The sequence below is a fragment of the Tachysurus vachellii genome, chromosome 7 (genome assembly GCF_030014155.1).
Source record: "Tachysurus vachellii isolate PV-2020 chromosome 7, HZAU_Pvac_v1, whole genome shotgun sequence".
NCBI classification, from domain to species: domain Eukaryota; kingdom Metazoa; phylum Chordata; class Actinopteri; order Siluriformes; family Bagridae; genus Tachysurus; species Tachysurus vachellii.
The window spans coordinates 31,657,563-31,684,636 of record NC_083466.1 but is presented as its reverse complement, the minus strand read 5'-3'; the positions used below and the strand labels follow the sequence as shown (position 1 = coordinate 31,684,636).

The following is a 27,074-nucleotide window of genomic DNA, read 5'->3' as shown; positions in this document are numbered from 1 at the left end:
TCCCACTGACACAATTGATGGCAGAAGCAATACTTTGCCACTCGCACTGCTTTTTTTTATTAGTGACCCCACTGCTGTGGCCACCAAATAAAACAATTTTCCGAGCCTCCAACTCCGCTACAAGTGTTTCAGTCTCAGTGTCTGAGAAATTGCGTTTTTTTCCTCTTTTCTCACCTGTCACCATTATTCAAAGTAACCGAAATACACTTTTTCACTTTCTTTGATTAATTAATTGGCAGGTCACATGCCAGTTTTCCAGGTATATATGGGAATCCACTCTCATTTGCATGCCGAATGAGGTGATTTGCATTGATTATTTATGGTTAAAAATGGGTGGGTTTTGAGGCTGGTTCACGTACGCACATCTGCTGGTGATCTGTGATTTATAAAGGGAACATTGCTTAGAGGAGTGCGTACGCATGGTTTATAAATCGGAATTTTTTTTGGCGTATGCCATTTTTGGCTTTTGGGCGTACGTAAACTTTTAGTAGGGATCCTACGCACAGTTTTATAAACGAGACCCCTGGTGTGTTATACGAAATTAGAAAAGTCTAATTGTAATTATAGTTTACCAAAAAAAAAATACCAAATATGGTGTACAGCAGAATTCTAGTCACTTTATTTCTCCACATAACTTTAATAAACATTGTGCACTAACTGGGATAAATGTGTATACACACACACACAAAGCATTTTAAAACATTATTGTCTATCGTTCTTCAGCTGCCATCTGGTCTACAATTGAGATAATCTGTTCATAACTTTCGAACACCCTGTTTTCCAGCCCTCTGGAATGCGGCATCATTTTTATAGGGCAGAAATTTCTTTTTTTGTATTTTTTATGTCCCTGGACTGGTTGGCCACAGAGTGTACAAACTGGGAGATTTTGCACCCTTGACAGTTTGGCTCCTAATTCTGATGGTTTTTCCTCTTACGATTATAGTACGTAGATCTTGCCCAGCTGACAGGCGAGGTTGTAGGCCCCAGATGTTATAGTTTTAAGGTAATATATGACTAACATATAAATGGCCACACCTGAGTCAAAGTTTAAACAAGAAAAGAAGTTTATTGTGATCATAAAAGTAAAAGTAACCAGACTCAGTGCTATCAGACCTAGTCAGTCTGAGCTCTCTGATCAACAATGTGTGAGAAAGTAAAAGTCAAAAGTTCAGCTGAAACAGGCCTCATGTAGGGAGTAGGGAGAGACAGCTGAATCAGGCGACCAGCTGGACAGACCTGCTGATTCTGAGATTGAGGGTCTAAGGGAAAAGGGGAACCTGACCTTTAGTAGAAAGGGAGAAACTAAGGCTTAAAATATGCATGTGCAAGCCTAGTCTGGAAAGTGACAGACTGAGATCATAACAATGGTTTAGTAAGCTTAAGGAGTCAACATAGAACTCACTTATATACAAAGCAATGCAACATAACCAATATAATCAAGAACGTTTATCATAATTCAAACTCATAAAGATAACATATAATCAATCAATTATGTAATCAGTAAAAATCATATACAGTATAGAATAGCAAGAAATGAAATGGGAAAACTTACTCATTGTAGCTGTAAAAGAGGATTAATTCACAAGATGTCTGTGTTATGGAAGATTGAGTGGCAAATAACTCAAGAATAAGAAGAGACAAGAAGATCTCTGGAGCACATTTTTAACAACATTTTTAACAACGAAGCATATTTTTTAATAACAATGCAGAAGTAAGTCGTGAAAAACAACAGGGCAGACTTGTTTTTCTGATAAATTAAAAGGGCAGACTTGTTTTTCTGGGAAATAAGGGGAAGTCACTTAGTGATTCTGCAAATTAAGGGGAATTAAGAAAGGAGGAATTATCTGAATGTATAGAAGGCACCTAGAGGTGCCAGGGAATATATTGAGCAGATTTCCTGGGGAGAGGGCGGGGCTTGCTTTTTTTGTGTTCGAACTTTTTGGGTTACAGGGGGATGCTCACTTGGGTTTTTTCATTTGATTGCTTTTGACTTTGAGCTCAATGGAACTGTTGGCTGCAATAAAGAAGTTTGCTCATTCTCATCCAGGTCTGGACAATCTTCTCATTGTTTTATTTGTATCAATTATAGTGTTATCAGTAAAGTTTAGTTTAAATAGTTAATATTCGGTAAAAAGTCTAAAAGTGTTTTTCACCCTGCGATGTGTCCACTCGGAGGCAGGCTCTGAGTTCCGACATGTGCACGTCTGACTGGCAGGCAATATGGGCACTGCGAAAGAGAGCAATGAGGCTGGAACAGTAACCGGTACCTGACTGAAGAGCATTACATGATGTGTGGAGGGGCCCAAAATAGCAGGGGTGGCTATGGAGGAAGAGACAGAGGGTGCAGGTCTGGTGATCCTACGAGACACCGGGGTTTTTCTCGCCATGCTAGGTGTGGGCACATATTGCATGAGGGGGTAGTCCGGCGGAAGGAGCACTGCCGGCTGGTGTGGTGCTGGAGGTAGCTCTGCGGAAAAGACAGAGGTGGTCTTTGAGATGGTAAATGACCATTTTGTAGCATGCAAAAAGAGCCTCTCTTGATGACGGATGAAGTCCCGCACTGTCTTGATGTTGATTTTTGGAAGAGGAATGCCTGCTTTACACAGGACTGGATCAACCACCAAAATCCGGTGTTGAATTATCTTGTACGACTTCAAGATTGTGCTCTTCTCCGGGCTGGTGCGAGATGATTGAGGAGTCCGCAACCACAGCAGTTTCACCAGAATGTACATCAGCCTGTTGTGCTGAGAACCGTCATGTTGAGCCGGCCAGTAACGCTTAGCCATTTTGACCCTCTGGATGACGGCGGAGGCAACAAGATCATCCCGTTTCATCCGAAAGTAGAGGGTGTTACCTCAGTGGGTCCTGTACAGCTGATTAAACTTTTGTGGCTGCTTATCATGGTCCTCCACTGCATTCCAAGCTTCAAGGATTTTGCACCTCTGTTCAGTGGTAAGAGAAAGCTTGTTTTCAGCAAGGCAGATCAACACCAGCAAGGAGCAGAAGGTTTCTAGCTTTTTGAAAGCCAGGAAGAGGGTTAGGACTGCAGGCATCCTCCTGTAAAAAATACAATTCAAGAGGTTCAAATGTTGTATGTTGTTGTTTAATGAATTTCATAGCAATTGGCGTATTGTGTTTCATTCTAAAAGAAACTAGACTACTCACAAATGGCGGTGGGTTTACAGTGGAGGTGTCATTGGCCGTGAGAGTGATGCGGGACGGGGCGACGTCCAGAACGACGTCTCGCATCTCCACATCACAGTGGTATGCCTCGTCGTCCTTGTATCGGGGTGTCCAGGCTGAACCACCTCTTCCTCGGGACCAGGTCCGTCGTCGACGATGTCCTGGAGCGAGAAGGGTCCCGATTCGTCTGTGCTCTGGCAGAAGAGGTACTCCAACCCGAGCAGCTACTCGGAATTCACGTCTGCAGGGGCCCGGAAATTCTCCTCCATGGTTTCTCCGAACAGCCGCTGACACCGGGTGTTGAGGCGGTTGATCAGCGGCGTGGAGTATACCTTGTGGTGCTGTCCTTTGCCACCAAACACTGCGTCCGAGCTCCTGTCCACGTTCCACCGCGCAATGCCGCTTATGAGGTAAACCTGAAAGGGCCGAGTAAGTAAGTAAGTAAGTAAAGTTTATTTATATAACACCATTCACAGATAAAATCACAAAGTGCTTTACAAAATATAACAATAAAACTTAAATGTACAATAAAACATTCTTGCAAAGTAAAAAAGAGAAATTATTAGAGACAGTAAAACTTCAACTCTAAAATAATAAACAGACTACAACAAGGATGAAACCATAAAAGCCCAGTCAGCTAAAAGCTTGTCTAAATAAGAGTGTCTTCAGTTGCTTTTTAAAAGAATCAGCAGAATCAGCCACACGCAGAGACAGGGGCAACGGGGGCCACAGACTGAAAAGAAAGATCCCCCCGAGTTTTAAAATGGGTTTTAGGGACCACAAGCAGATTTTGACCTGATGACCTCAATGCTCTCGAAGAGACATAAGGGGTCAACAGGTCAGAAATGTACTCAGGAGCATTCCCATGAAGGGCTCTATAAGTGAGGACCAAAATTTTAAAATCAATTCTATATTTGATTGGTAACCAGTGAAGAGAGTATAAAACCGGTGTGATGTGGGATCTTCTGCTGGTTCCAGTTAAAAGCCTCGGTGCTGAATTTTGAACAATCTGAAGACGATTTAAAGCATGTTTGTTAAGACAAGTAAAGAGTGAATTACAATAGTCCAAACGTGAAGAGATAAAAGCATGTGTAATCATCTCTAAATCTACATTGGACAACATTTTCCTCATTTTAGAAACACTCCGTAAGTGATAAAAACAGCTTTTAACCATCTGTCCTGAATGTTGCACGGATTGATCAAATACAACACTGAGGTTCCTGAGGCTTGACTGAACAGAAGGGCCCAAAGAACCAAGATGTTGCCTGGTCTGTGGAATTTTCTTATCTGGGGCAATGATCAAAGTTTCTGTCTTTTTCGGATTTAGTTGAAGATAGTTACTGCCCAACCACTCCTTAATACAAGACAGACACTCTAACAGGCTAGACAGCAAGTGAAACTCAGACTCCCTGAAAGAACAGTATAACTGAATATCATCAGCATATAAGTGATAGGACACATGTTTAAAACACTGAATTTTCTGAGCAAGAGGTGTCATATACAGTAAAAACAGCAAAGGACCTAAAACTGATCCCTGTGGTACTCCACATGAGAGAGGCATGATGTCAGACATGATCACAACAGAAAAAGTTCTATCAGTAAGATAAGAAGAAAACCACTGGAGTACAGACCCAGATAAACCAATAACATTTTGCAAACACTTTAGCAAAATTTTATGGTCAACTGTATCAAACGCGGAGGTTAGCTCCAGTAAAACCAACACTGTGTACTGGCCCGCATCTGCTGCCATCAAAATGTCACTTGACACTTTAAGAAGAGCTGTCTCAGTTGAGTGCACTTTGTGGAAACCTGATTGAAACTTGTCCAAGATTTGATGGTAATGCAGATAAGTGGAAAGTTGATTAGCTACCACTTTTTCTAAAATTTTGGAGATGAACGGCAGTTTAGATATGGGCCGGTAGTTTATAGGGTCAGAAGGATCCAGGTTTGGCTTTTTTAGAGTGGGGTTCACTACAGCTTGTTTAAAAAAAGGAGGGGACCGTGCCAGTAAAAACAGAGACAAGTTTATCATATTTACCAGACAGGGAGCAAGCATATCAGTAGCATTTAACAGTAGAGTCGTTGGGACAATGTCAACGGGGCTAGAAGAAGGTTTCATCTTTTTTAATAAAACCTTAATGTCCTGTAGACTGACAGGAGAAAAACGGTCCCAAGAGTGGAGAGGAGAACCTCTATTATAGGTGTGCGAGGAAGGAGAAATACTGTCCCTAATGTCCTGCACTTTACTGATAAAAGCCCTATTCGGACGGGACTAGTTTTACAGGGGGTCGTTTCAGTTTCAGTTTCACAGACGTACTTTGTGATTTTAATCCCGTCCGAATCTGCCATGTCTGTCTTTTTCTCACACAACCTGTGTAAAAATTCCAGAGCAAATTACCTGCTGTTTTTCAGCAAAATCTGTGCTTCTCTGAGAAATCTAATCCCGTGTGAATGCGAATGTCTGTGATTGCCGAAAATGTTTTTTCCAAAACGCGTTTTCTTGTCTGTTTTGGTCAACGTGAACTACCGTATTAACCCTAGCGCACCGGTATTCAAGTTTCTGCTTTCTGCACACCAATAATGGGTGTAAATGTGTTTGCTACCTTGTGAAGAAATAAAACAAATGAAATCAACAAGAAGAGCCAAATCACGTAAATTGTTAAGACTGGCTACTGTAATATCAGTTTCAGGTAAGAGTACTTTCATTTCTATAGTCAATTACATAACATTACATTTGTTTTTTTATTATTTTTAATATTATTATAACGTGTATAACATTTTTAAACAATTAACAAGTTAGGATGTTTACATTTTAAAGTGCTTAAATGTAAATTTACTTAATTTCAAAATACATTTGATCAAATTTCATAAATTGCTTATGGCAGTTTTTCAATTATATTACTGAAATGCACTTTTATATAGTTCACAGCATGTCAACTGCACCAAGTGCTAGGAAGGAGTGCACCAGCACCTTTTGGGAGACAGATGTGCTGCAGAATTTTGAGGAAACTGAGTGGTACCTTAACTTCAGAATGCCAGAGGAGGCTTTCTTAGATCTCTGTGACCTCCTTCGTCCTTACATAGCAAAGCAAACCAAAGCAATGAAGACCACAGTGAGTTTGGAAAAAAGGGTTGCTCTGACACTTTACAAGTAACATTGAATTCCATGATGTTGCAAACCTCTTTGGAATTGGGGTGAGCACTGCCTCTGATGTGTTTTGGGAGGTGTGTGAGAGTCTCTGCCAACTGAAAAGGGAGTTTATTGGAATGCCAAAAAGTGAATAAGATGTGAAGACCATAATCACAGGATTTGAAGAGAAGTCAGGGTTTCCCGTGTGTGCTGGGGCCCTGGATGGAACACACATTCCCACACAAGCACCCTCCAGCTTTCACACTGATTACTACAACAGAAAGGGGTGGTATAGCGTGATACTACAGGGCTTGGTTGACCACCGGTACATTTTTCAAAATTTTGATGTTGGCTGGCCAGGGAAGTGCCACGACTCTTTTGTTTTTCAAAATTCAAGACTACATGCAAAGCTGGAAAATGGCTCATGCTTTCCACCACTTACCAAGACAATACAAGAAGTTGACATTCCTGTGCTGATTGTGGCTGACTCTGCCTATAGCCTCTCTCGTAATGTCATGAAACCGTTCCCAGAAGGAGTTGCAAGAGGGCCCCAACTGCAATTCAATGCATGTCTGAGTAGAGCAAGAATTCATGTGGAACATGCTTTTGGCCGCCTAAAGGGCAGATGGCGCTGCCTAATGAAGCGCAATGACAGTCAAACTAAAAACATGAAGTTTGTTGTTGCAGCTTGCATTGTGCTGCACAACTTTTGTGAGTCTTGGAAGCTGGATTTACCACAGGAGCAGAGCACAGCAGAGATGCCTGAGGAGGAAGACACATAGCAGGAACATGCATAATTTGGGTTTCACAAAATTGCATCATAAGACAAATAGATGTGCTGTTAAATGATAATACAATATATCATGATAATGAACATTGTCAATATTGTTATTGAGGAGACTTCAAGATGTGAATAATTATGAATTACTTGGCTTTTTAGAAAGAGTTTTAATTTTTAACTGGTTAATTTGTTTCTGTAAAGTATTTTAAACTTTTTCACTATGGTGTTCACCAACTATTCAAATACAGAATACTTTAACACCTATGCATTTTTAAATTTCAATATAATTTAAAAATGTACTATAAATACCATTTAGAACTGTTCCATTTCTTTATTTTTTCTTTAAATTCATGTTTAATCTTGCTTAATAGTAATTTCAAACTTACTTGTAATGATGGAAGTTTGGCCAGTATTGGTGGTCTGCTCTGACCTTTGACCACTGTCATCTTCAGTCGCTGTAAATGTAGCTGCTTTGTCTCCTGATGGCTCTGCTATACTAGATGAGTGTGAACTGGTACCTGTAACAAATCATATAAATTAGAAAATTCGAGAGGTTCAAGATATTAAATAAATAGCAACACTGACATTTTGTACAGAGAAAAATACACAAACTTACCAGTGATATCACCTTCCTCTGAACTTGACGCATCCATATGTCCATCACCTGGGTTAGTCATTGGATGACAAGCTAAAGAAACAGAAATATCTATTCAATATCGACAGTACTGGTTTAATTACAGTACTTGATCATAAAAAGGGTGATTGTGTCTCTATCAGTAGCTTGTTCACTGCATTGTATTATTTATGTCTATTATTTCATTTCATATGTATGCTTATGAACATAGCCATACATGCTTTGTACACTGTTAAATACTTTTCAATACAAAATTAATACTCTTAAAAGTAGCAACTAACCAAGAACAGAGTCCAGTTCCTCGAAGAATGGGCAGCGTTGTGGATCTGACCCAGTCTTCTTGTTATGCTTCACACAAACGTCGTTTCAGATATTCCATGCGGTCTTTGCACTTCACCCAATCAAAGGTATTTTGTATGGATGGACAAACCTCACAAACTTTTTTATAAACTGCATCCCAAACCTTGTGGTTGTGTATACAATTTTCAAACTGAAACTGAAACATAGGTTCGCTCCAAACAGAAATTAAACCCAATGTTTCCTCCCGACTCCAGTGTCGTGCCACTTTCTTTTTCGCCGCCATTTTACTATTGATCGGTCATATGACCATACGCAATCCACGCATCCTGGACATGTGGTCTTGTGCAACACCCACATGTAAAACACAGACACTCCTACCTCCGTAATAAACACAGAGATGTTAGTCCCGTCCGAATCCATACATGAAATGACAGACGTCGGCTGAAAAAAATTCTAACTCAAACGTCGTTTGGAAAACTAGTCCCCTCCGAATAGGGCTAAAGAAATGTAAAAATCTGTTACAGTCAGCTGATGAGTAAACTGATACTTGTGGAGCTGGAGGCGAAACAATATTTTTAATGGTGTTAAACAGGACTTTAGGATTTTTCTTATTTGCAACAATAAGATTTGTGAAATAATCTGTCCTGTTTAATCATAACATTGAGAGCTATGATCAGCTCCTTAAAATGTAACCTGTGTACTTCAAGATTAGAGGTTTTCCATAAACGCTCCACTTTACGACAATTTCTCCTGAGACTAAAGATGCTTTCATTCAGCCAAGGACAATGTTTTTGTGGAGAAATAAGACTGTGTTTAAGCGGTGCCACATTATTTAAAACGAACACACAATGATTATTAAATGACTGAACTAATGACTCAGCATCAGTATACTCATTAAAAGAACTAGGATCAAATAAAAAACAAAACTTATCAACAGCAACTTGATTTATAATACGTCGTTGAGTGCTCACCTTAGATGGATTGGACTCCAAATAAAAAGACAGATTAAAGAGAATACAACTGTGATCACTCACTTGAATATCGTTAATAGATATTTGATCCACACACAGGCCCAAACTAAAAACCAAGTCCAATGTATGGCCCTTTGTGTGTGTAGAACCAGAGACATGTTGTGTAAAGTTAAAAGACACGGTCAGAGATAATAGTTCTAATGCCGTGTTACAGGAAGCGTCATCTGGTGTTCAAACGAGCTGAAGGAATCCTGACTCAGTTGCCTACAAGAGAAACAGTCACGGTACACAATGGCAAGTCCACCTCCACGACCTGTTTTGCGGGCTGTACCAAACACAGAACAGCCCGGAGGACAGAGTTCATTCAGATGGACGTAATCCGACTCGTGCTGCCAGGTCTCGGTCAGGCACATAAAGTCTAAACGTTCCTTGATAAAAACATCATTCAATATAAACGCTTTATTCGCTATAGAGCGAGCGTTCAGCAAGGCAACCCGAATCAGGTTTACGTTAACTCCAGCTGACTGGGGCGTATGGGCAATAGGTTCCGCTCCATTTCTTTCCCCACAAAGAGACACGGGGCGCAGGACCCGCTCCCGTAAGCCCGATATCTGGGCCTGTCGAGTTGGAAAAGCTCGGCTGTAGTGTACTTCATAGAGAGGTGGCGTGACTACGACTGTACCATATCCTGACGCCCTGATTGGAACCTGCTGCAGGCACCGCTCTACCTGTTCCAGTCCGGACCCACTCGGGGTAAATGAAAATGCCCGGTATCTCCTCAACCTCGTCTGGACACCCACTCTGGAACCTTCCTTTTTCCTCCGGCCGCGTCCCTTAGACAGCAGTAAATACTCCGGCGACGTCAACGAGCACTCAAAGACGGGCGAAAAAATCGGTTTGTACCAGGTCCAATTACCATAGTCCTCCATAATAAGGTCTCTGATATGAAACAACGTGTGCCGATCATACTTAATAGCAGCCGACACACAATAGTTAGCTGACAGGGCTGATACAGCAACAAATAATACAAGTACAATCCCAAATATACGAGAAAACAGAGAATACAGAAAAGGAGCGACAGCAGAGCCGAACACAGGCGCCATCTTGCCTCCTTCCTCAGCTCCTTCCTCTCACAGAGCTGCACAGTGGGGACCTGAAGGTCACAATAAAGTGTATTAGAACAAATGATGTCCTTTGTTAAAAGTATACAGACTACATTTGTGTACCTGGAATCATATTTGGCAGAGATTTGTGGAATCCTTCCAGGCTGTTGCATCCACACAGACATTTGTAATACGGCACGTCCACGTCGTTGATGGTTGTGCTACGTGCTACTCTGTACATGCTCATGTCTGGTGGATCCTAGATGCACTCCAGGTGTCACTGCTGACTTGCCCACACCTCATCAATGGCCTCTGTAAATTAGATTAGATTAGATTCAACTTTATTGTCATTACACATGTACAAGTTGTGGCCTAATGCTTAGAGAGTCTGACTCGTAATCCTAAGGTTGTGGGTTCAAGTCTCGGGCTGGCCACAACTGAGGTGCCCTTGAGCAAGGCACCGAACCCCCCAACTACCCCCTCCAATGGCCTCTGTAAGTGGGTGCTGCAGCATAAATGGCTGCCCACTGCTCCGGGTGTGTGTTCACAGTGTGTGTTCACTGCTGTGTGTGTGCACTTTGGATGGGTTAAATGCAGAGAACAAATTCTGAGTATGGGTCACCATACTTAGCCGTATGTCACTTCACTATCACTATCACAAGTACAAGGCAACGAAATGCAGTTTAGGTCTAACCAGAGTGCAATAGCAGCAAGTGCAGGATATACAGTGTTTGCAACAGTTAAATAAATTTAATAAGATGGTAATATAGGAGTAATTTACAGATGTGTATGAACTATGAACCTAATATACAGATGGCTATTACTATAATTATTATAGTAAAGATGCAGCGGCTCAAAGTTGTTCTTTTTCAACGTGTGACTGACCTTAGTCAGACTTTCATCACCTTTATCACACATATAGCAGACTTTTGTCATGAGCCCCCCTCTCTACATGCAATCAAAGACGTGTGAATATTCTAATGTAGCCACCCCCATTTTTAGCTGTTGTAATGCAATTCCAGGGCACAACCTGAAGATGGGGCTTTGCTCACAAATACTTTCTGACCCTGACTTTACAGGTCAGAGACAACATTTTTTAAGAGTATAGAAGCAGTTTTCTCTTTCACCTTTTAACTGTCCAGCAGGAAGATAGTAGGAAGGACCTGAAACTTTAATGTCATTATCACACACTGGAGAGAGACAGGCATATGGATGTTGTATTTGGTGAAACTGTGGGTTTTGAACTTGTGCAAATTAAAGTCAGTTTTTATATATATATTTATATATATTTTTATATTTTTTTATATATTTTTATATATTTATATATATATATATATATATATATATATATATATATATATATATATATATATATATATATATATATATAAAGCCGGATACTCGGCTCATCATATATATATATATATATATATATATATATATATATATATATATATATATATAATAAAAACTGACTTTAATTTGCACAAGTCGGCTGAAACGAGTATCCGGTACGGATAAAGCACTTCTGCCAAGTATGAGTATTATACGAGTAATACGAGTCAATATCTGTGCTCGGATTGAATGAAAATCATCATTGGGTAGCTGATTGTGTCAGCGTTCTGTGATAGGCTAGTCACAGATGTAATTGTGCTGTGATTTATTCTGTTCATAGAGCGCAAACATAATTTCTAAATATTTACATACAATGCTGGGCCCCTGAGCAAGACCCTTAACCCTAAATTGTATAAATTAAAATGAAATGTAAGTGACTCTGGATAGAGGTTTCTGCTAAATGCTAGAAATGTCTGATTGAACGTAATGGAAGATATCATCTTGATGCATTTACAAACTTGACTTTGTTGTCCTTTTCTACATTTGTGAACCAGGAATTGTGGGAACATAACCACGTATTTCTTTAAAAAAAACCCTCCTGGCTATGTTGACATGGCAGGTAGTCTTTCTACACTACATTTATTTAGAACTTTCTATATTTATTCATTTTTTTTAAACTTTTTTAATCTGGTTATATAATACATGTTTTGCTAATATGCTTTGCCCTGAACCACAGTATACACTAGGAATGAGCGAGTACAGCATTATCTGTATCTGTATCCGTATCTGTTAACCATATGAATTATCTGTATCTGTATCCGTACTCTGAGTGGGTGGGGCCTAACCCGGAAGTAGGCGGGGCTTGTCTTGAAATGGGTGGGGTTTTAATTGGTAATAATTAATTTGTAATATTTATAACACTAGCTTACTACCTTTATGTTTTTATGAAATACAGCAAAAACGTGTCAGACACTCAGTGTCTGGTTACTGGTTAGAGACAGCTGAAGGTTTAAAAAAGAAAAAAAATCTCCGACAGGCAAAGACGCAATGCGAGTCGCATTCTACCAAGAGCGAGACACAGCAACACAATACATCTGTATGTGTGTAGGGGAGGGGCGCTGTGACCAGCCTATCACAGAACGCTGACACAATCAGCTACCCAATGATGATTTTCATTCAATCCGAGCACAGATATTGACTCGTATTACTCGTATAATACTCGTACTCGGCAGAAGTGCTTTATCCGTAGTATACACGTTTTCTCTTTATGTTCCCTCTCTTTTTGTGCATTTTATCATTTTCATGTTTGTATTGTCTGAATTACCATCTTCAGCTTTTTCCACTTTTTCCGAAGTCTCTACTTCACAAGGGCTCTCAAGGTCAATAAAGAGAACATCAGAGTCAGAACTCTGACTGGATGATACATCTTCAGTCCTTGTATTTTCATCAGTGGTATCTTTAGTCCTTGATTCCTGTAAAATCAAAAGTTTTAATAGAAACATAAATAGAGAATTACACCATACTCTGTTTAACACCAGTAACTCTATCTGTAGCTATCAATATTGCATTAAAATTCAAACAATGCAAAATATTTTACCAACTGTTACTGTGGCAAAACAAATAAATCTGTTTAACTTAAATAAGAATATTTAAAGTAATCTGATATGCTTTTAGTTACTTCTATGTTATTTTAGTGATTTTCAAACGTAATTCTGAAGAGAATGGTATGCTATAATCGTGTTCTCAGACATGATTATAGTTTTCCTTTGTTCCAAACTTCAAAAAACTTCAAAATAATGTATGATGACTGAGATCAGTCCAGTTATTGTTTCTTATACTGTCTCCTAATATTTAGACCCCAGCTGTGTGGCTGGAGCCAGTGGTGGTGCCTTTCAGGACTGTGGAAATTCTACAGACAGTGACAATGGTATAAATTACACTGATAATACAGATGGTATAAATGACACTGACACTGACAAAGTTTTAAATCTTAATTTTTAGCAGAATCTTGTAAAATGATTGTGTACATTTGCAAGTGATGAAATGTCTTTGTATTCCAGAGGCACAGTCGGGGACAAGTGTGCCGAAAAAGCCAGGACAACATGCATTTCCCATATTGCAGGTAATGGGTCAGCTAGCAGTATGTTGTAAAATAATTGTGTCTGTTCATAACAGGATGCATAAAATCCTGCAGATAGAGGGCAAGAGCTTCATTTAATGTTCAACACCATTCATTCATTTTCTACCGCTTGTCCGAACTACTCAGATCACAGGGAGCCTGTGCCTATCTCAGGCGTCATCGGGGCATCAAGGCAGGATACACCCTGGACGGAGTGCCAACCCATCGCAGGGCACACACACACACTCTCTCATTCACTCACACAATCACACACTAGGACAATTTTCCAGAGATGCCGATCAACCTACCATGCATGTCTTTGGACCGGGGGAGGAAACCGGAGTACCCGGAGGAAACCCCCGAGGCACGGGGAGAACATGCAAACTCCACACACACACAAGGCGGAGGCGGGAATCGAACCCCCAACCCTGGAGGTGTGAGGCGAACGTTCTAACCACTAAGCCACCGTGCCCCCTTGTTCAACACCATATGAATGAAAATAAAAAATCTTTTCTCAGTGCCATTAACTGTGGCTTGGCTTTTGTGTGCAAAACAAAAAAACTGTGAGCAGAGGATCTACAGGCTGAAACACCTTGCTGATGAGAGAGATTAGAGGTGAATGGTCAGACTGGTCTGTGCTGGCAGGAAGTCTACAGTAACTCTAACAATCATACTTTTCTTGAGAATCTGATGCTGTTATGAGCAGAGACTCATTGGACTGTTAAAGATATGAAAAAAAAAACATTGATATTTTTCTGTAAACTTCAGCTGTCCAGTTTCAGTGAGTCTGAGCTCATAATAGCCTCAGATTCTTATTCCTAGCTGACTGAGAGGAATCTGATATGGCCTTCTGCTGTGGCTGTTTGTCCATCTCAAGGTTGGATGCTTTTCTGCTCCCCATGGTTATACAGAATGACTGAGATATGGTAGATCTGAAAAAACCAACCTGACTTTCAACTTTCACCAACAATTGGATAACTCCATAAATAAGCAGCATGTAGGTGTTCCTTTTAAAGTGGACAATGAGTGTATATGCAGATCAGTAAGTGACACCAGTCATTTTTAGTTATTCTAATTTAGCAAATTGCTAACCACCAGATTTATTACATCCAAACTATGAAAAGAATGGGAAAACAAAAAATGCAAATGGTGTCCCCAGATTCCTGCTTTAAAGGTACGTTTTAATGCACTGATCATCTGTGCTTTAATGTGATGTGGGTTCTTAAAAACATTTCTCTTTTTTCTGAAATTGCAATTTGCTGCTTAGCTTATGTATTGGAATCACATTAGCCAGAAGCTACCAGAGAAACCACGTTAATCCTAGTTTTAGCTGTAGATTTTGTTTTTAATACCATACAATTCCAGTAACATGGCATGTCAACATATTTACAAAAAGCTTTGACCCGTTGTTTGTAGCTTAACGACTTCCAGGCAGGTTAGTGTATGTGGATTGAGTTGTGCAAGATAATTGTGTGTGCCTAAGTTGTCTGGCATGTATAATGACTTTAATCCATGAACAGAACTTCAGTCATGTTAGTGACTATGTTGTAGACCCTTGTCTCCATCTCTCTGTCTCTCCAGCTAGCTCTGTATTTCTCTCTTATTTCTTTCTATGTCTATCTCTCTTTCACACGGTCTAATTTTCTCTCTTTCTCTCAGTTTCTCTTTGTCATTTTTATATATTATCTCAAATGGACTTGTCAGATATTTACTAAAACATGCACACACACACTTTTACACACAACAGTAATCCAGGGTAAATGTTCAGTATGTGTGTTGTCCTGTAAGGACTTTAATGTTTAAATATTTGCTTTAAATATTTTTGATAAATATTCCTATATAAAAAATCTAAAGTTCATAATTACTTTTTTTATCTACTTAATTTGTAAAAAATATATTGTTTGTTTTATGCGATAAGTCACTTCCTGTTTCGTCACTTCCTGTTAGCGCTCAGTTCTCCAGAATGCTATGAAACCGGCATGGTGTGCTCTCTATAGTATCCGTCGCATCCATTAAAAGCATCATGGAGGCAATGCCGTAAGTTAATTAATATGATCTTACACACGTTAAAGAACTTTATATTAGATATTATTTGTTATAAAAGGGCAATGTTTTATGAGCTGCTAAAAATAGTTGTTACCATCGTGTTTAAGCTTTAGCGATGCTAATAGCGAATAGTAGTTTGTGTTTGTTCATTTATAATGCAATGTTAGCCAAGACCCTGAATATTGCTGTTATAGTGTTATATAGTGTATAGAGTGATAGTGTTAATGTTTAGGGTAGAACAGTAATACAGGGTAAATGTTCAGTATGTAATAAAGGCCTGAGTGATAGTGTTAATGTTTAGGGTAGAACAGTAATCCAGGGTAAATGTTCAGTATGTAATAAGGGCCTATTAGATTACTTGTACACATTAATTGAGATTACTGTAATTACACAGTAATTTACAGGCAAGTTTTTTTTAAAGCCAAGCGTATATTTAGATGATGAAAATCAAGCCAGACTCTTCATCCTTTTGCTATAATCCTACTTTCCCTCCAAAACCTAAAAAAGTCATTAAACTTTTTGTAAAGAAAATCTTAGATTAAATTTGTTGATGTGTTTTAATAGTCACACATGAAATTGTGATATTAAATGGTAAAATTATACTAGAGTGTATGTCTAATTAACACAAGTGAATATGCAATGTAAAAGAAAATTAAGTTAAATAGTTTTTAATTGGGTCTAATGTACATAGGCATTTCACTCATGATTATTTAAAAACATTACCCAAGACACACACACACACACACACACACACACACACACACACACACAAGAAGGTATAGTGATGGTACACAGACGCTTAGATTCAATGGCACAGAATCTTTTCTGGACCGCTTCCAATAACATGGCCTTTGAGGTTTTTACTCCATTGTCAGTGTCTGCGGTCTTCTCTAGAAGACGAGTTAAAGCTCTGACCCGGTGGTATGACATCTGCAGCCGACACATTTGATGAGCTGATCAGTTGAGCGAGTTCTTCAAGTAGGGCGAGTGGCGAAATCATTCGTCACCCAAATGAGGATGGGGTCCCTTCTGAGGTTTCTCTCAAGGTTTCTTCTTCATATCATCTCAGGGAGTTCTTCCTCCATCATGGCCTCTGGCTTATTCATTAGGGATAGATGTTAAAAATATATAATATTTTAAATTTGAAATGAATATTAATAGTAAAACTTTAAATTGATGTATTTTTATTTATTTTTATTCTTTTTTTTTTTTTTTTGTTTCTATACTTCTGTAAAGCTGCTTTGAAACAATGTGAATTGTTAAAAGCGCTATACAAATAAATTGAATTGAATTTTCCACTAATTTCCACTGGCTGCCTGTGAGCATGGTGAGTAAATCATAGTCGGCTTCATAAGAACATAGGGTCCGTTTCTGTTCCAAAAGAGTCTGAAACAAGCACTGCTCCAACTGGTAGATATTTGTAGTCTGCTACAGTCTCTTGCAGTCAGGAGTAAGCAAGCGGGGAGTGTTTGAAGTGACAGACGATATAATTTATATTTATATAAGTGATATAAAATATAAAAAAACAAACAAAAAAAAAAAGGCGTGGCATGTGTGGGACGTCTGGGGACGGGTATGCATTTTGGGACCCTGGACCCCGCAGCACCTCACCTTGATAGCCCGTTGCAATATGACACTATGGGTCTATCCTATGCTATAGCCATGAGGGGTATCAGAGGCAGCTTTATAATACCTTATCATTAATAGCTTTATTATTATTATTATTATTACTATAATTGCTATTACTATTGCTATTGTCACCTTTCCAGTTTTCTTTTGTGTGATACTATTATTATCTCCATCATTATTATTGTCATTAAAATTATCTATTTATTTATCTATTTATTTCTTTTTTAACATATTTCCACTCCCACACCCAGTTACACTTACAGTTACACACACGTACCCAAATCGTACTGGCTGTAATGTAGGTTCTGTTGGTCTTTGTATTTGCATTTTGCATTTAATTTCTCTTCTGTAAATATTGTAATTGTCTGTTTGCATAATAAAAAAGTAAAAAAAATAAAAATTATTTTATCAGCGATGCTCGATTCCATGTTCTTTGCATTATCCCTTAGAATAACGTGTACTTTTTTCTTTGGGATTCCCCATGCAGGAAACATGTAGCTAAATGCAGCAGCAAGAGCCTCTGCAGTGTGAGACCCTTACTCTTGAGAATGAAGAACAACTTTATGTAGTTTGAAGTTTTGATTAACATACTGCACAGTGAGGCACAACATGGACATAGGACATACACTCACACTCCAAATGTCACTTGTGAAACTAACTGCTCTCATGTTGTCCTTCATAAGACTGCTGACGTGTAAACACTGTTTCGTATAACTGTGGCAGGCATACATCTGTGAAATATTTTCACCCTGGCATAGTGTACCTTGAATCCAAGTAGAATATGAGTCGGAGTATGAGAGTAGGATATGAATCTGATAATGCAGATACATTAGCAATCTGCAACCTGTGTAAATTCCATGGGGTGTAATTTACACAGGTTGCAGATTGCTAATATATTGTTTTTTTTTTTCCCACACCATGTAGAATTGCCAGACCAGTGAAGACAGTTTTGCGTCATCTGATCGGCTTTTCTAGACCGGACTTTATAGAGACTGACGGTAAAACTTCCCAAAGCAATTATCAGCCGATTACGATTTATGACCGAGACTGAGCAGAGGTATGCCCAAGTGGAGAACTTGGTTAAGGGCCTTGCTCAAGGTTCCAACAGTGGCAGCATGGTGAACATGGGAATTAAACTCGTACACTTCTGATCAGTAGGCCAGTGCTCTTAACCACTGAGCTACCTCATTAAAGAGATACTACAGGAATAATTATACTGAACACTACAATGTGGAGAATGTTAGCCTATCATATACAAACAGTGCTTCACGTGATAATTTTTTGGAAACAGAATAATGCAAATGTCTAGGAAACTAGTCCCGTCCAAACAATGCCAAAAATGTGTGAAATGATTAAACTTGTAAACTGAAAGCTTGTTTAGCTATAAAACACATTTATTCATGTTTTATGTAATTTATTGAAAATATCCATTATTTGTGTCATGTCTTCATTTTGCAGGCTCTGATTGGCCTACTGCTGTTGCTGCAGCCCTACCCCACACCCACACTGATGGGCGCTATCCCTGCTGCTGAAGTGCCCTGTTTTCACCAGCGTTATTGCCTGAGTTGCTGTCTCACCATCGGTGGCTGTATGATGCCTGTTGCTACAGAACACAATTTAGAACCTAGTTTGCTGGTTAATTTGCCACATGTTTAACTTGCTATTGTTGTGAGAAAAATAAAAAAAATAATGATTGTTGTAATAAAACAATCACATCTTTTCAGTGCATGTTAAATCACAACAGGTTTAAATCATTTCAAAACTTATGATCAGAATTTTAGTATTGGTTTTGTGGCAAGACTGAAATCAGAATTAGGATACACTCAGAGACAGTGTGGTGATTACCATGACAGCACCGTCTTGTCTCAGCTCTGTGCATCACCTAATTTATATTCATGAGCCTGCTGTAAACTGAAATTTCATGTTAGGGGAAACAAAATCCTTTACATGTAGGAAATATTTTATTGCTTCTGTTAACATGTAAAATTTAGATTCATCATCCAACTTGAAAGGCAAACTGCAACAATGAACTTTGGGTAATGCTGATAAGTCGATTCTCTGTTGTGATGAAGTTATAGAACATTCTTTTACACAACTATCAAGAAACAGGGCTGAAACAAAATGCACCTGCATTCTGACAATGAACTCGCATTTCAATCCAAACTAGGAGAAAATAAATCCACACTTTATATTATTTATACAACAAAAATAACGAGTAAGAAAACAACCAGGAAACGCTTTAACTTTTACCCAAAATGCAGTCCATCACCAAAATAACACTATCCTCAATGAGAACCAGACACTAACTGTCACCTCAGTTCAGTTCCTTTTCGGATATTCCTGTGATTGGGCTCTAGATAAGCTCAAATGAAATGTTTAAAGAAAATCTCTTTCAGGTCTGATATCCAAAAACTCTCTGCCCTTGGCATATTACTTTAAATGTTGGCTGAAAGAATCAATACCAGTCCTTATGCCAGCAGTTCTAATGCTAGCAGTGTGTGAATGTTGTAATTATTCTGCGACAGCTAACAAAAAAAAAAGTTTATTTTTCCATTTAACTCTGAAGTGGATCCAAAAAGCAAAACATTTGTTTACAAAATCTTCAGCATCATAAAGTTAAAGCTGCTCCAGATTAGCTGAAGGGACATTTTCAATCTCTTGCTGCCATAAAAACAAACAAAAACCGAACAAAAATTCTCTGTGCTCTGTCTGTGTAGCAAAAAAATACTAAAACCTATGTCTAACACAGATGGCCTCTCCTGTGTCTCCTGAAAAAGAAAATCTTGGCAGTATTGATAAAAGTTCACTTTTGGTTTTGGAGCAGATCTTATTGGTTTGCATCTTAAATCCAAACAGACAGCTTCCACTCATCCATATCGCTGCTATGGCTGCTCCCTTGCTGCCCTCTGCTTCCATCTCTCTTGTTTTTTTCATGTTCACATAGGAAGCCTATTTCTAAAGCAGACCGAGTTAGCAGATGGAGGACATACACTCTCATTAGTCCATCTCGCTGGATTCTCTGTCAGCCATCATGTCGTGTTTTCGTACCACTTCTTGTTGCGTCCGGAGCTACGCTATCACTTTGACTTTCCATTGTGGCCATGTCGTAAATCACCGAAGCTTCCTCTTGATTTTCCTCCGCAACCTCCTGATCTCGGGTCTGACGTCTGCCCAGGGGAAACTTCCTACTCTTGGAAAATTTCACTGAAGTGCCCTCTTTGCCTTCTTCCAACCGGGCAATCTTGTTCATTGCATAGCCGAGGTACAACAGAGAAGGGGTGGACACCAAAATGATCTGAAATACCAAGGAGCGGACGTGAGAAAGTGTGCGAAAAGTCATTGAAGCATACATTCTCGCAGCCCGGCTGGAGTGTGTTACACACAAAGCTGCTCTGTTCGTCAGAGTAGATGGACTCGCCACCCACGGCAGTGAGAACGATCCGAAAAACCACAAGGACCGTGAGCCAAATTTTTCCCACAAATGTCGAATGGTTGTGAATTTCTTCTAAGAGGCTCGTTAAGAAGCTCCAGCTCATTGTGACTTGGAACTGGAACAACTCTGACTCACTGCATTAAGAGAAAAAAACACAAACTGTCAAGTGGGTGCTGTTTACTCTTTACAAGGCTTAAATGATATGAAGGTAGCAGAAACACAGAAATCCTTCTAAGAATTATAAAATATGAAAACAACTGAAACTGAGATGTGAGAAGTGACTGGGAGCTGTGTGCGGCTTTTGTTGAGTGGAAGATGAGTGATGATAAATGCATAGTATTCTAGCCTGTAGGGCTAGAATCTCTTTTTTTTTACTCTCTTTTTTTTTTTTTTTATTTAATGCATAGTATTGTAGTGTATTGTTATTGTTGCACTCTTTTTTTTTTTTTAAATATATACATTTATTAAATGCATAGTATTGTAGCCCTACAGGCTAGGATTTGAGGAACCCTACTCTAGTGTATTGTTTTATTGTTTTTGTTGTACTCCTTTTTTAAAAATTTTTATACATACTGTACTGAATTGTTTTATTTTTACACAATTCCCTTTTTAATGCTGTCCTTGCTAATGTGTATTTTAAATAGACCACAAAGGAAACACATTCTTTCTTGTAGTACTGTACTTCTCACTCAGATCCTGGCTCAGTGATCCACAGCTCATTATGTAATCCACAGCTCATTATGCGACCCATTGTCTACAATGCTGTCAGTCACAGAATGTCGACGCAAGATGATTTTCACATGATTACAAAAAAAAACCCTTCATTAGAAGATTTGTTGTCAAAAAGTCTTGTGAAAACATGTTTACTATAGGTTTTGTGGCCTTATTTCAGTGAGTTTTTTTTTTTTTTTTTAAAAACTTGTTTTGTCAAAAATACAAACACATACATAAGTTGTTTACATATTATGGTAGCCCAGTTTGTGCTGAATACAGTGTAATAAGTCTTTTGTCAATAATATTTTATATATCTAAAAAGAACCAAATGTAAGAGCATATCAAAATCTCTCAAGGGGCCCAAAACACCCTCAGACTCCAGAGGGTTTACCCCTCTGGATGAACGTGTATACGCGTTTTGTGGCATAATCTCCTGTTAAGACTGAAAAGAACTTAAATTACACTTTCAGTTTCGATCGTACAGACAAGAGCAATACACATATAATAACAACAAAACACTGTGCTTTTGTAGAATAAAGAGAATAAACAGAGTGCGTTCTCTGCCATCTCGGTCTCGGTCATCACTTCACAGACACATAAATAAAACAACCCGAATCTCAGCGAATACTTGCCTCACATACAAGATAAATATATGCATAGAAAGCTTGAAATGTCTACTTTTAAATAAACAAATTCAAGTCAAAAACAAATAATCTATTTTTATGTAATCCGTATGAAAGTAAGGATTGGTCCCTTTTCTCCTGTTTCGCCTCATTATAGATAATGTGTTCCCGCCTCCGTCTGAGCGCGCTGTTCATATGCAAATGAACTGAGGTGATTCAGGTAACCACATACACGCCCCCGAGACACAGGAATGACTCAGTACATGAAATCTGGACCTGTGTGCTTTGCAAAGCAAAGCATGGTAAGAGGCTGGACACTACTTGGAAATGCCAGGCATGTGATGTTCACTTGTGTGTTCAGCTGAAAAGGAACTGTTTCCTAGAGTGGCACAAAGATGTATAACTGTTCACTTCTGGGTACTATGTGACAGAGTAGGTTAGTGGGCTTCCTGATTGTGTCTTCTGTGCTATTACTAACTTCTAAAGTGATTTTTTGTGATAGTTAAATATTCTAAATAAACTACAAACTACGATTATTTTGTCCTCACATTCTTTCTTGTAACTCCTCTCTCAGTCACATACCTGCCTGAAAGGCTCATTATGCAGCTCATTATGCAGGCCTTTGTCTTCTCAGGTGTGAATCTCATTAATATTCATGATAGTTGACGCCCACTCGCATATGCTCTTTACAAACAAAGAAAATTTAAATCAATATATTGTTTTCTGTGAGCAAGTAAACAAGATGATTTTCACATAATTTTGAAGCAAAAACTTGTTTTTGTGTTTTATGGCCTTATTCAAGTGATGTAAAATATTTCATTTTTCACTAACCACGCATAAACATTGTTTTCTCAAAAACACAATCATGTACATACATGTTGCTCACATTATTGTAGTCCAGTTTATGCTGATTACAGTGATATTAGACTTTAGCCATTTATGTCTTTATAAGTAACTGAAAAAAAGCACAAATAAAAAAAAAAAAAATATATATATATATATATATATATATATATATATATATATATATATATATATATATATATTTAAAAAAAAAAAAAAAAAAAAAAAAAATAGTGCAACAATAACAATAAAACAATACACTACAATACTATGCAAAATCCCTGTGCCTGTTCAACTGAAGACACAGGTACACATTGCATGCCAGGCATTTCCATGGTGATTTGTGGTGCTTACCATGCAATGTTTTACAACGTACACAGCTCTTGCATCCAGCAGTGGCAACATTTCTGACATCAGAGGACAGTTCAGCTCCTGGAACTGGTACATGATCAGAGTTGGTCCGTTTTGGCACTACTTTCTGTGTGACGCTACAAAGCTCGGCAATAAGTTGTTCATTAAATTCTTTATGGGACACGTCACCATCAGTGATGCGCGGGTCGTCTCATAACCCGCGGGTCGGGTTGGGGCGGGTAAAAAAAATTGTCACTTTACTGCGGGGCGTTTTGGGGCGGGTCATTAAAAGCAAAATATAAAAAAAAATATTTTGGAATATATATTTTTATATTTTATGTGATCCTTTGATAAGGTTACCATACGTAGGCCTACGTAGCAACGTAACTTGCGTGATGACCCCAAATCTTTGGCTTCGCCATGAAAGCGCCAATCAGCTCCCGCCACAGCCACAACAATAAAGCAGATAATTAAAATGGAAGATGAAGTGCGAGTGAAATTAAGGTCGGGAATTTACAAAATCCGAAGAAATTAAGATAAATCTGCAAAATCTAATGTTTGGGAACGGTTCTCAGAAATTGTTGCAGCAGGAGACAACAGCAGTATCGGCTACGTTAAGTGCAACTCGTGTGAAAAAATATACAAACACGAGAGCCATAAAACGGGCACTTCCAGCATGTCAAGGCATATTTGTGGGGGGTCTAAGAAAAAGGACGACACGTCTCAAAATATTACCCCTTTTCTCAAAAGTAAAGTACCAGCACATGTCAAGTCCGAGGTTACAGCTGTGCTGGCCGGGTGCTCGAAGCTAGGCGAAATAGATTAAATCCGGGTACAGTGGATGCAATTCTTTTTTTGCACAGTGAACGTAAAAACACTAAATGAACATTTCCATGTGTTAAATAAAACAAAAGTTCAGTGTTTATGTAGCATAGGCTGTAAACTGTATGCCTATAAAAATCTGAAAGAGATTTTGTTTGAGCCTTTTTCTGTTTTAAAATAGGCTACTGTAATTTGTTAGACCTATAGGTGTTTATTTATAGGCCCTTCTATAGAGATAATTACAAACGATGCTTTGTAAATGTTGAAAATGTTTATATTTTGGTGTTAATATGACCATGCTGGTTTCTATGGTAAAATAAAACCTGCTTTCATTTACATTACAATGCGTCTATTTAATGGTCGCGGGTGGGGGGCGGGGCGGGTTGTAAAAATAAAAACAGTGGTGCAGGGCTGGCTGGGGCGGGCCAATAATTTCATAAAAGCGGGACCCGTGGGTTGGGAAAAAACCCGACCCGCGCATCACTAGTCACCATACAGTTCTTTATGCACAATGAAACTGTTGGTGGCAGCGATGTCCAAGAAGTGTAGAAAAATCTTTCTTTACCACTTCATTGTTTTGTGCTGTGCTGTGTAGTATTGTAACAGTTGATCAGACAGGTCAACGCCCCCCATGTGCTGGTTGTATGCAGTTACAAGTGCAGTGCATGGAAATGTCTTTGTTTCCCATTTACCTTGTAATTTCACCCTCCTCTGCACAGTGTCTCCTGTATATGCAGAATGAATGGTGGAACACAATGAGACCTCTCGTGTGTCCATCCACTTCACAAATACAAGAGGCCCATCCTGAATCCACCTGATGGATCCCCTAGGAGAGTTTTTAGAGAGAGAATTATCTGCATTTCGAGGGCAATCTTTCCTGTTCTCTCTGTACGTCCCGCATGCACCAAAATGCATGGATAGCAAGTCTTTTAAGAGCTTTGGACTTGTGTAAAAATTGTCCATGTACACATGGTACCCAGAGCCTAAAACTTTACCATCCAAAAGAGATGTCACAGCATCATATGATAGTCCATGGCATGTGGGAAAGTTGTTCTTTCCTATGTATACAGAAAAGTCCATGGTATATCCATTTGAGGAATCGGCAAGAACAAACAACTTGAACCCCCACTTAGTTGGCTTGGCTTTCATGTACTGTGTCATCCCAGTGTTAGCTTTGCATGCTACCATCCTCTCATCCACGGCTAAATGTCTTCTAAGATGAGAGATTGCTTTGCAGGTCTTACGGATTGTGTCCATAAGCGGTTTCACTCTGAACAGACGGTCATGTTCAGATGTGCCCCTCTTTCTGTCGTTTTCTTTGTCTGCATCTGGGTGACTCGTGTACATTCCACGAAATTGTCCTGTATCTGTCCCTTGACATAATTGTTGCTGGAAAGGGACCTGTGAAAATACTGCTCTGTCGCCAGTAGTCTATGATGGAGGGCAACTTTACCATTGCCATGTAAAATAAGAGCCCAATGTAGCGATACATCTCACTCACATGTCTCCATTTGTATTTGCGTCCCTTGGCTATTGACTTGGCAGCTTGAGCATTTGTGTTGTGGCAGAGTTGACACAACACTCTCCGGGAAAAACATTTTAAATAGACTAAATGGAGAATGAGAGTCAGAAGACCTCAGTTGAGGTCCAGGTTCACGTGCGGGCAGGAATCGCAGAGTCTGTGGAACTGTGTCTTTATCTGTCTCATCCTTCCATGACATGGTGGACTGTCTGTGTGCTGCCTTTGCCCTATTTGGAGCAGGTGCCTGATCACATCTGTTTATGAAACACACACAAACACACACACACACACACACGAACATCACTAATTGTGTCATTGGTAAAGTTGTTTGCATATGTCATACAATGCAATAATGATTCAAACTAAATATAATTTAAGAAAATACAAAATATGTACTTACTCAGGATGATTCTCGGTCGAACTCGAAATGGAGCGACACCTGCGTGGCCTGGTGTGAGTTTGGAGTGAAGGCAAGGGTGATGCAGCCGCATTCCTAAAAGTAACCAAACAATATATTTTAGGATGATGAATACACTTGAACAATATATATATGTTAGCATGCATTGTAGATGCATTTACACCTCAGCATTCCGGAACAGCTCTGCTACCTAACACTACATAACAGCCTTTCAGGATGATAAGTGAGACTAACCAAAACTGAACCGAGGCCATAATATTTAACTTTATATAACATCAACCAGGGGCGTCACTAGGCCCTTTTTAGGGGGGGCTTTAGCCCCCCTAAACTTCTGCCCAGCCCCCCTAAAAAATGATTTGATTAATTATTTTTTGATCGCTTCAGTCCCCTTTAAAAACGCATTTGAAGCGGCGACAAGCTGCGTCGTGTTTCAGCTCCTCCCCTGAACTGTTTTTCAATCCGCAGGGACGCCGAGCAGAGCGAACATCAGAGAGTACAAAGTGTGGGTGCTTTTATTGATGGATTGCTATGATATGACATCTGCATCGGTGCAGTTCTTGTAATTGCAGTTTACTGGACCAATACACAGTTCGGTTTCTCATCCAATGCGTCTTCGCTGCGTTCAACTTCAGCCCTGATCACAGTGTGATAGTTGTTTTATCTTCCAACAAAAATGAATCAATTAACACCCATGAAAACATACTTTAGAAAACGAGCATGATTTATTTTAATTGACCTTTTAAAATGTAAAACATTATTGTGTATTTCGGCATTACAAATATGCAGCCATGCACAGAAATGATTAAAGACACACAAAAAAGTTCCTTATCTGAGGTTTTTATGTGAGCATAGAAATGCAAACAGTAAAATGTTGTGTTTGTACTGGAAACGTGTGTACGTGTGTTTGTACAGTGAGTAATGAATCAGGAAGTCTTCACTGTAAAAAAAAAAAAAACTACATTCACAACTCAAAATTTTCTAGTGACTGGTCACATCTAAATTTTTTATTTTTTTACAGTGAAATACAGGGAATACAATGGAATAGTGGATTGCAATAAGGTTAGTAGTGTACAACCCTACCCTGGGGGCTGAGCCCTCCTAAAATGAAAATTCTAGA

At 39.1% G+C, this 27,074-nt stretch overlaps 1 long non-coding RNA gene and 1 pseudogene across 1 annotated transcript; one reads left to right on the top strand and one right to left on the bottom strand.

Annotated features, from left to right (window-relative positions):
• The first annotated feature begins 15,526 nt into the window (after positions 1 to 15,526).
• LOC132848062 (uncharacterized) lies at positions 15,527 to 19,019 on the top strand. The gene is made up of 3 exons (XR_009648704.1): positions 15,527 to 15,593; positions 18,156 to 18,229; positions 18,690 to 19,019. It is a non-coding gene; the product is annotated as an uncharacterized LOC132848062 (long non-coding RNA).
• Positions 19,020 to 19,564: 545 nt separating this feature from the next.
• LOC132848061 (gap junction gamma-1 protein-like) lies at positions 19,565 to 23,299 on the bottom strand (annotated as a pseudogene).
• Between the last annotated feature and the right edge of the window lie 3,775 nt (positions 23,300 to 27,074).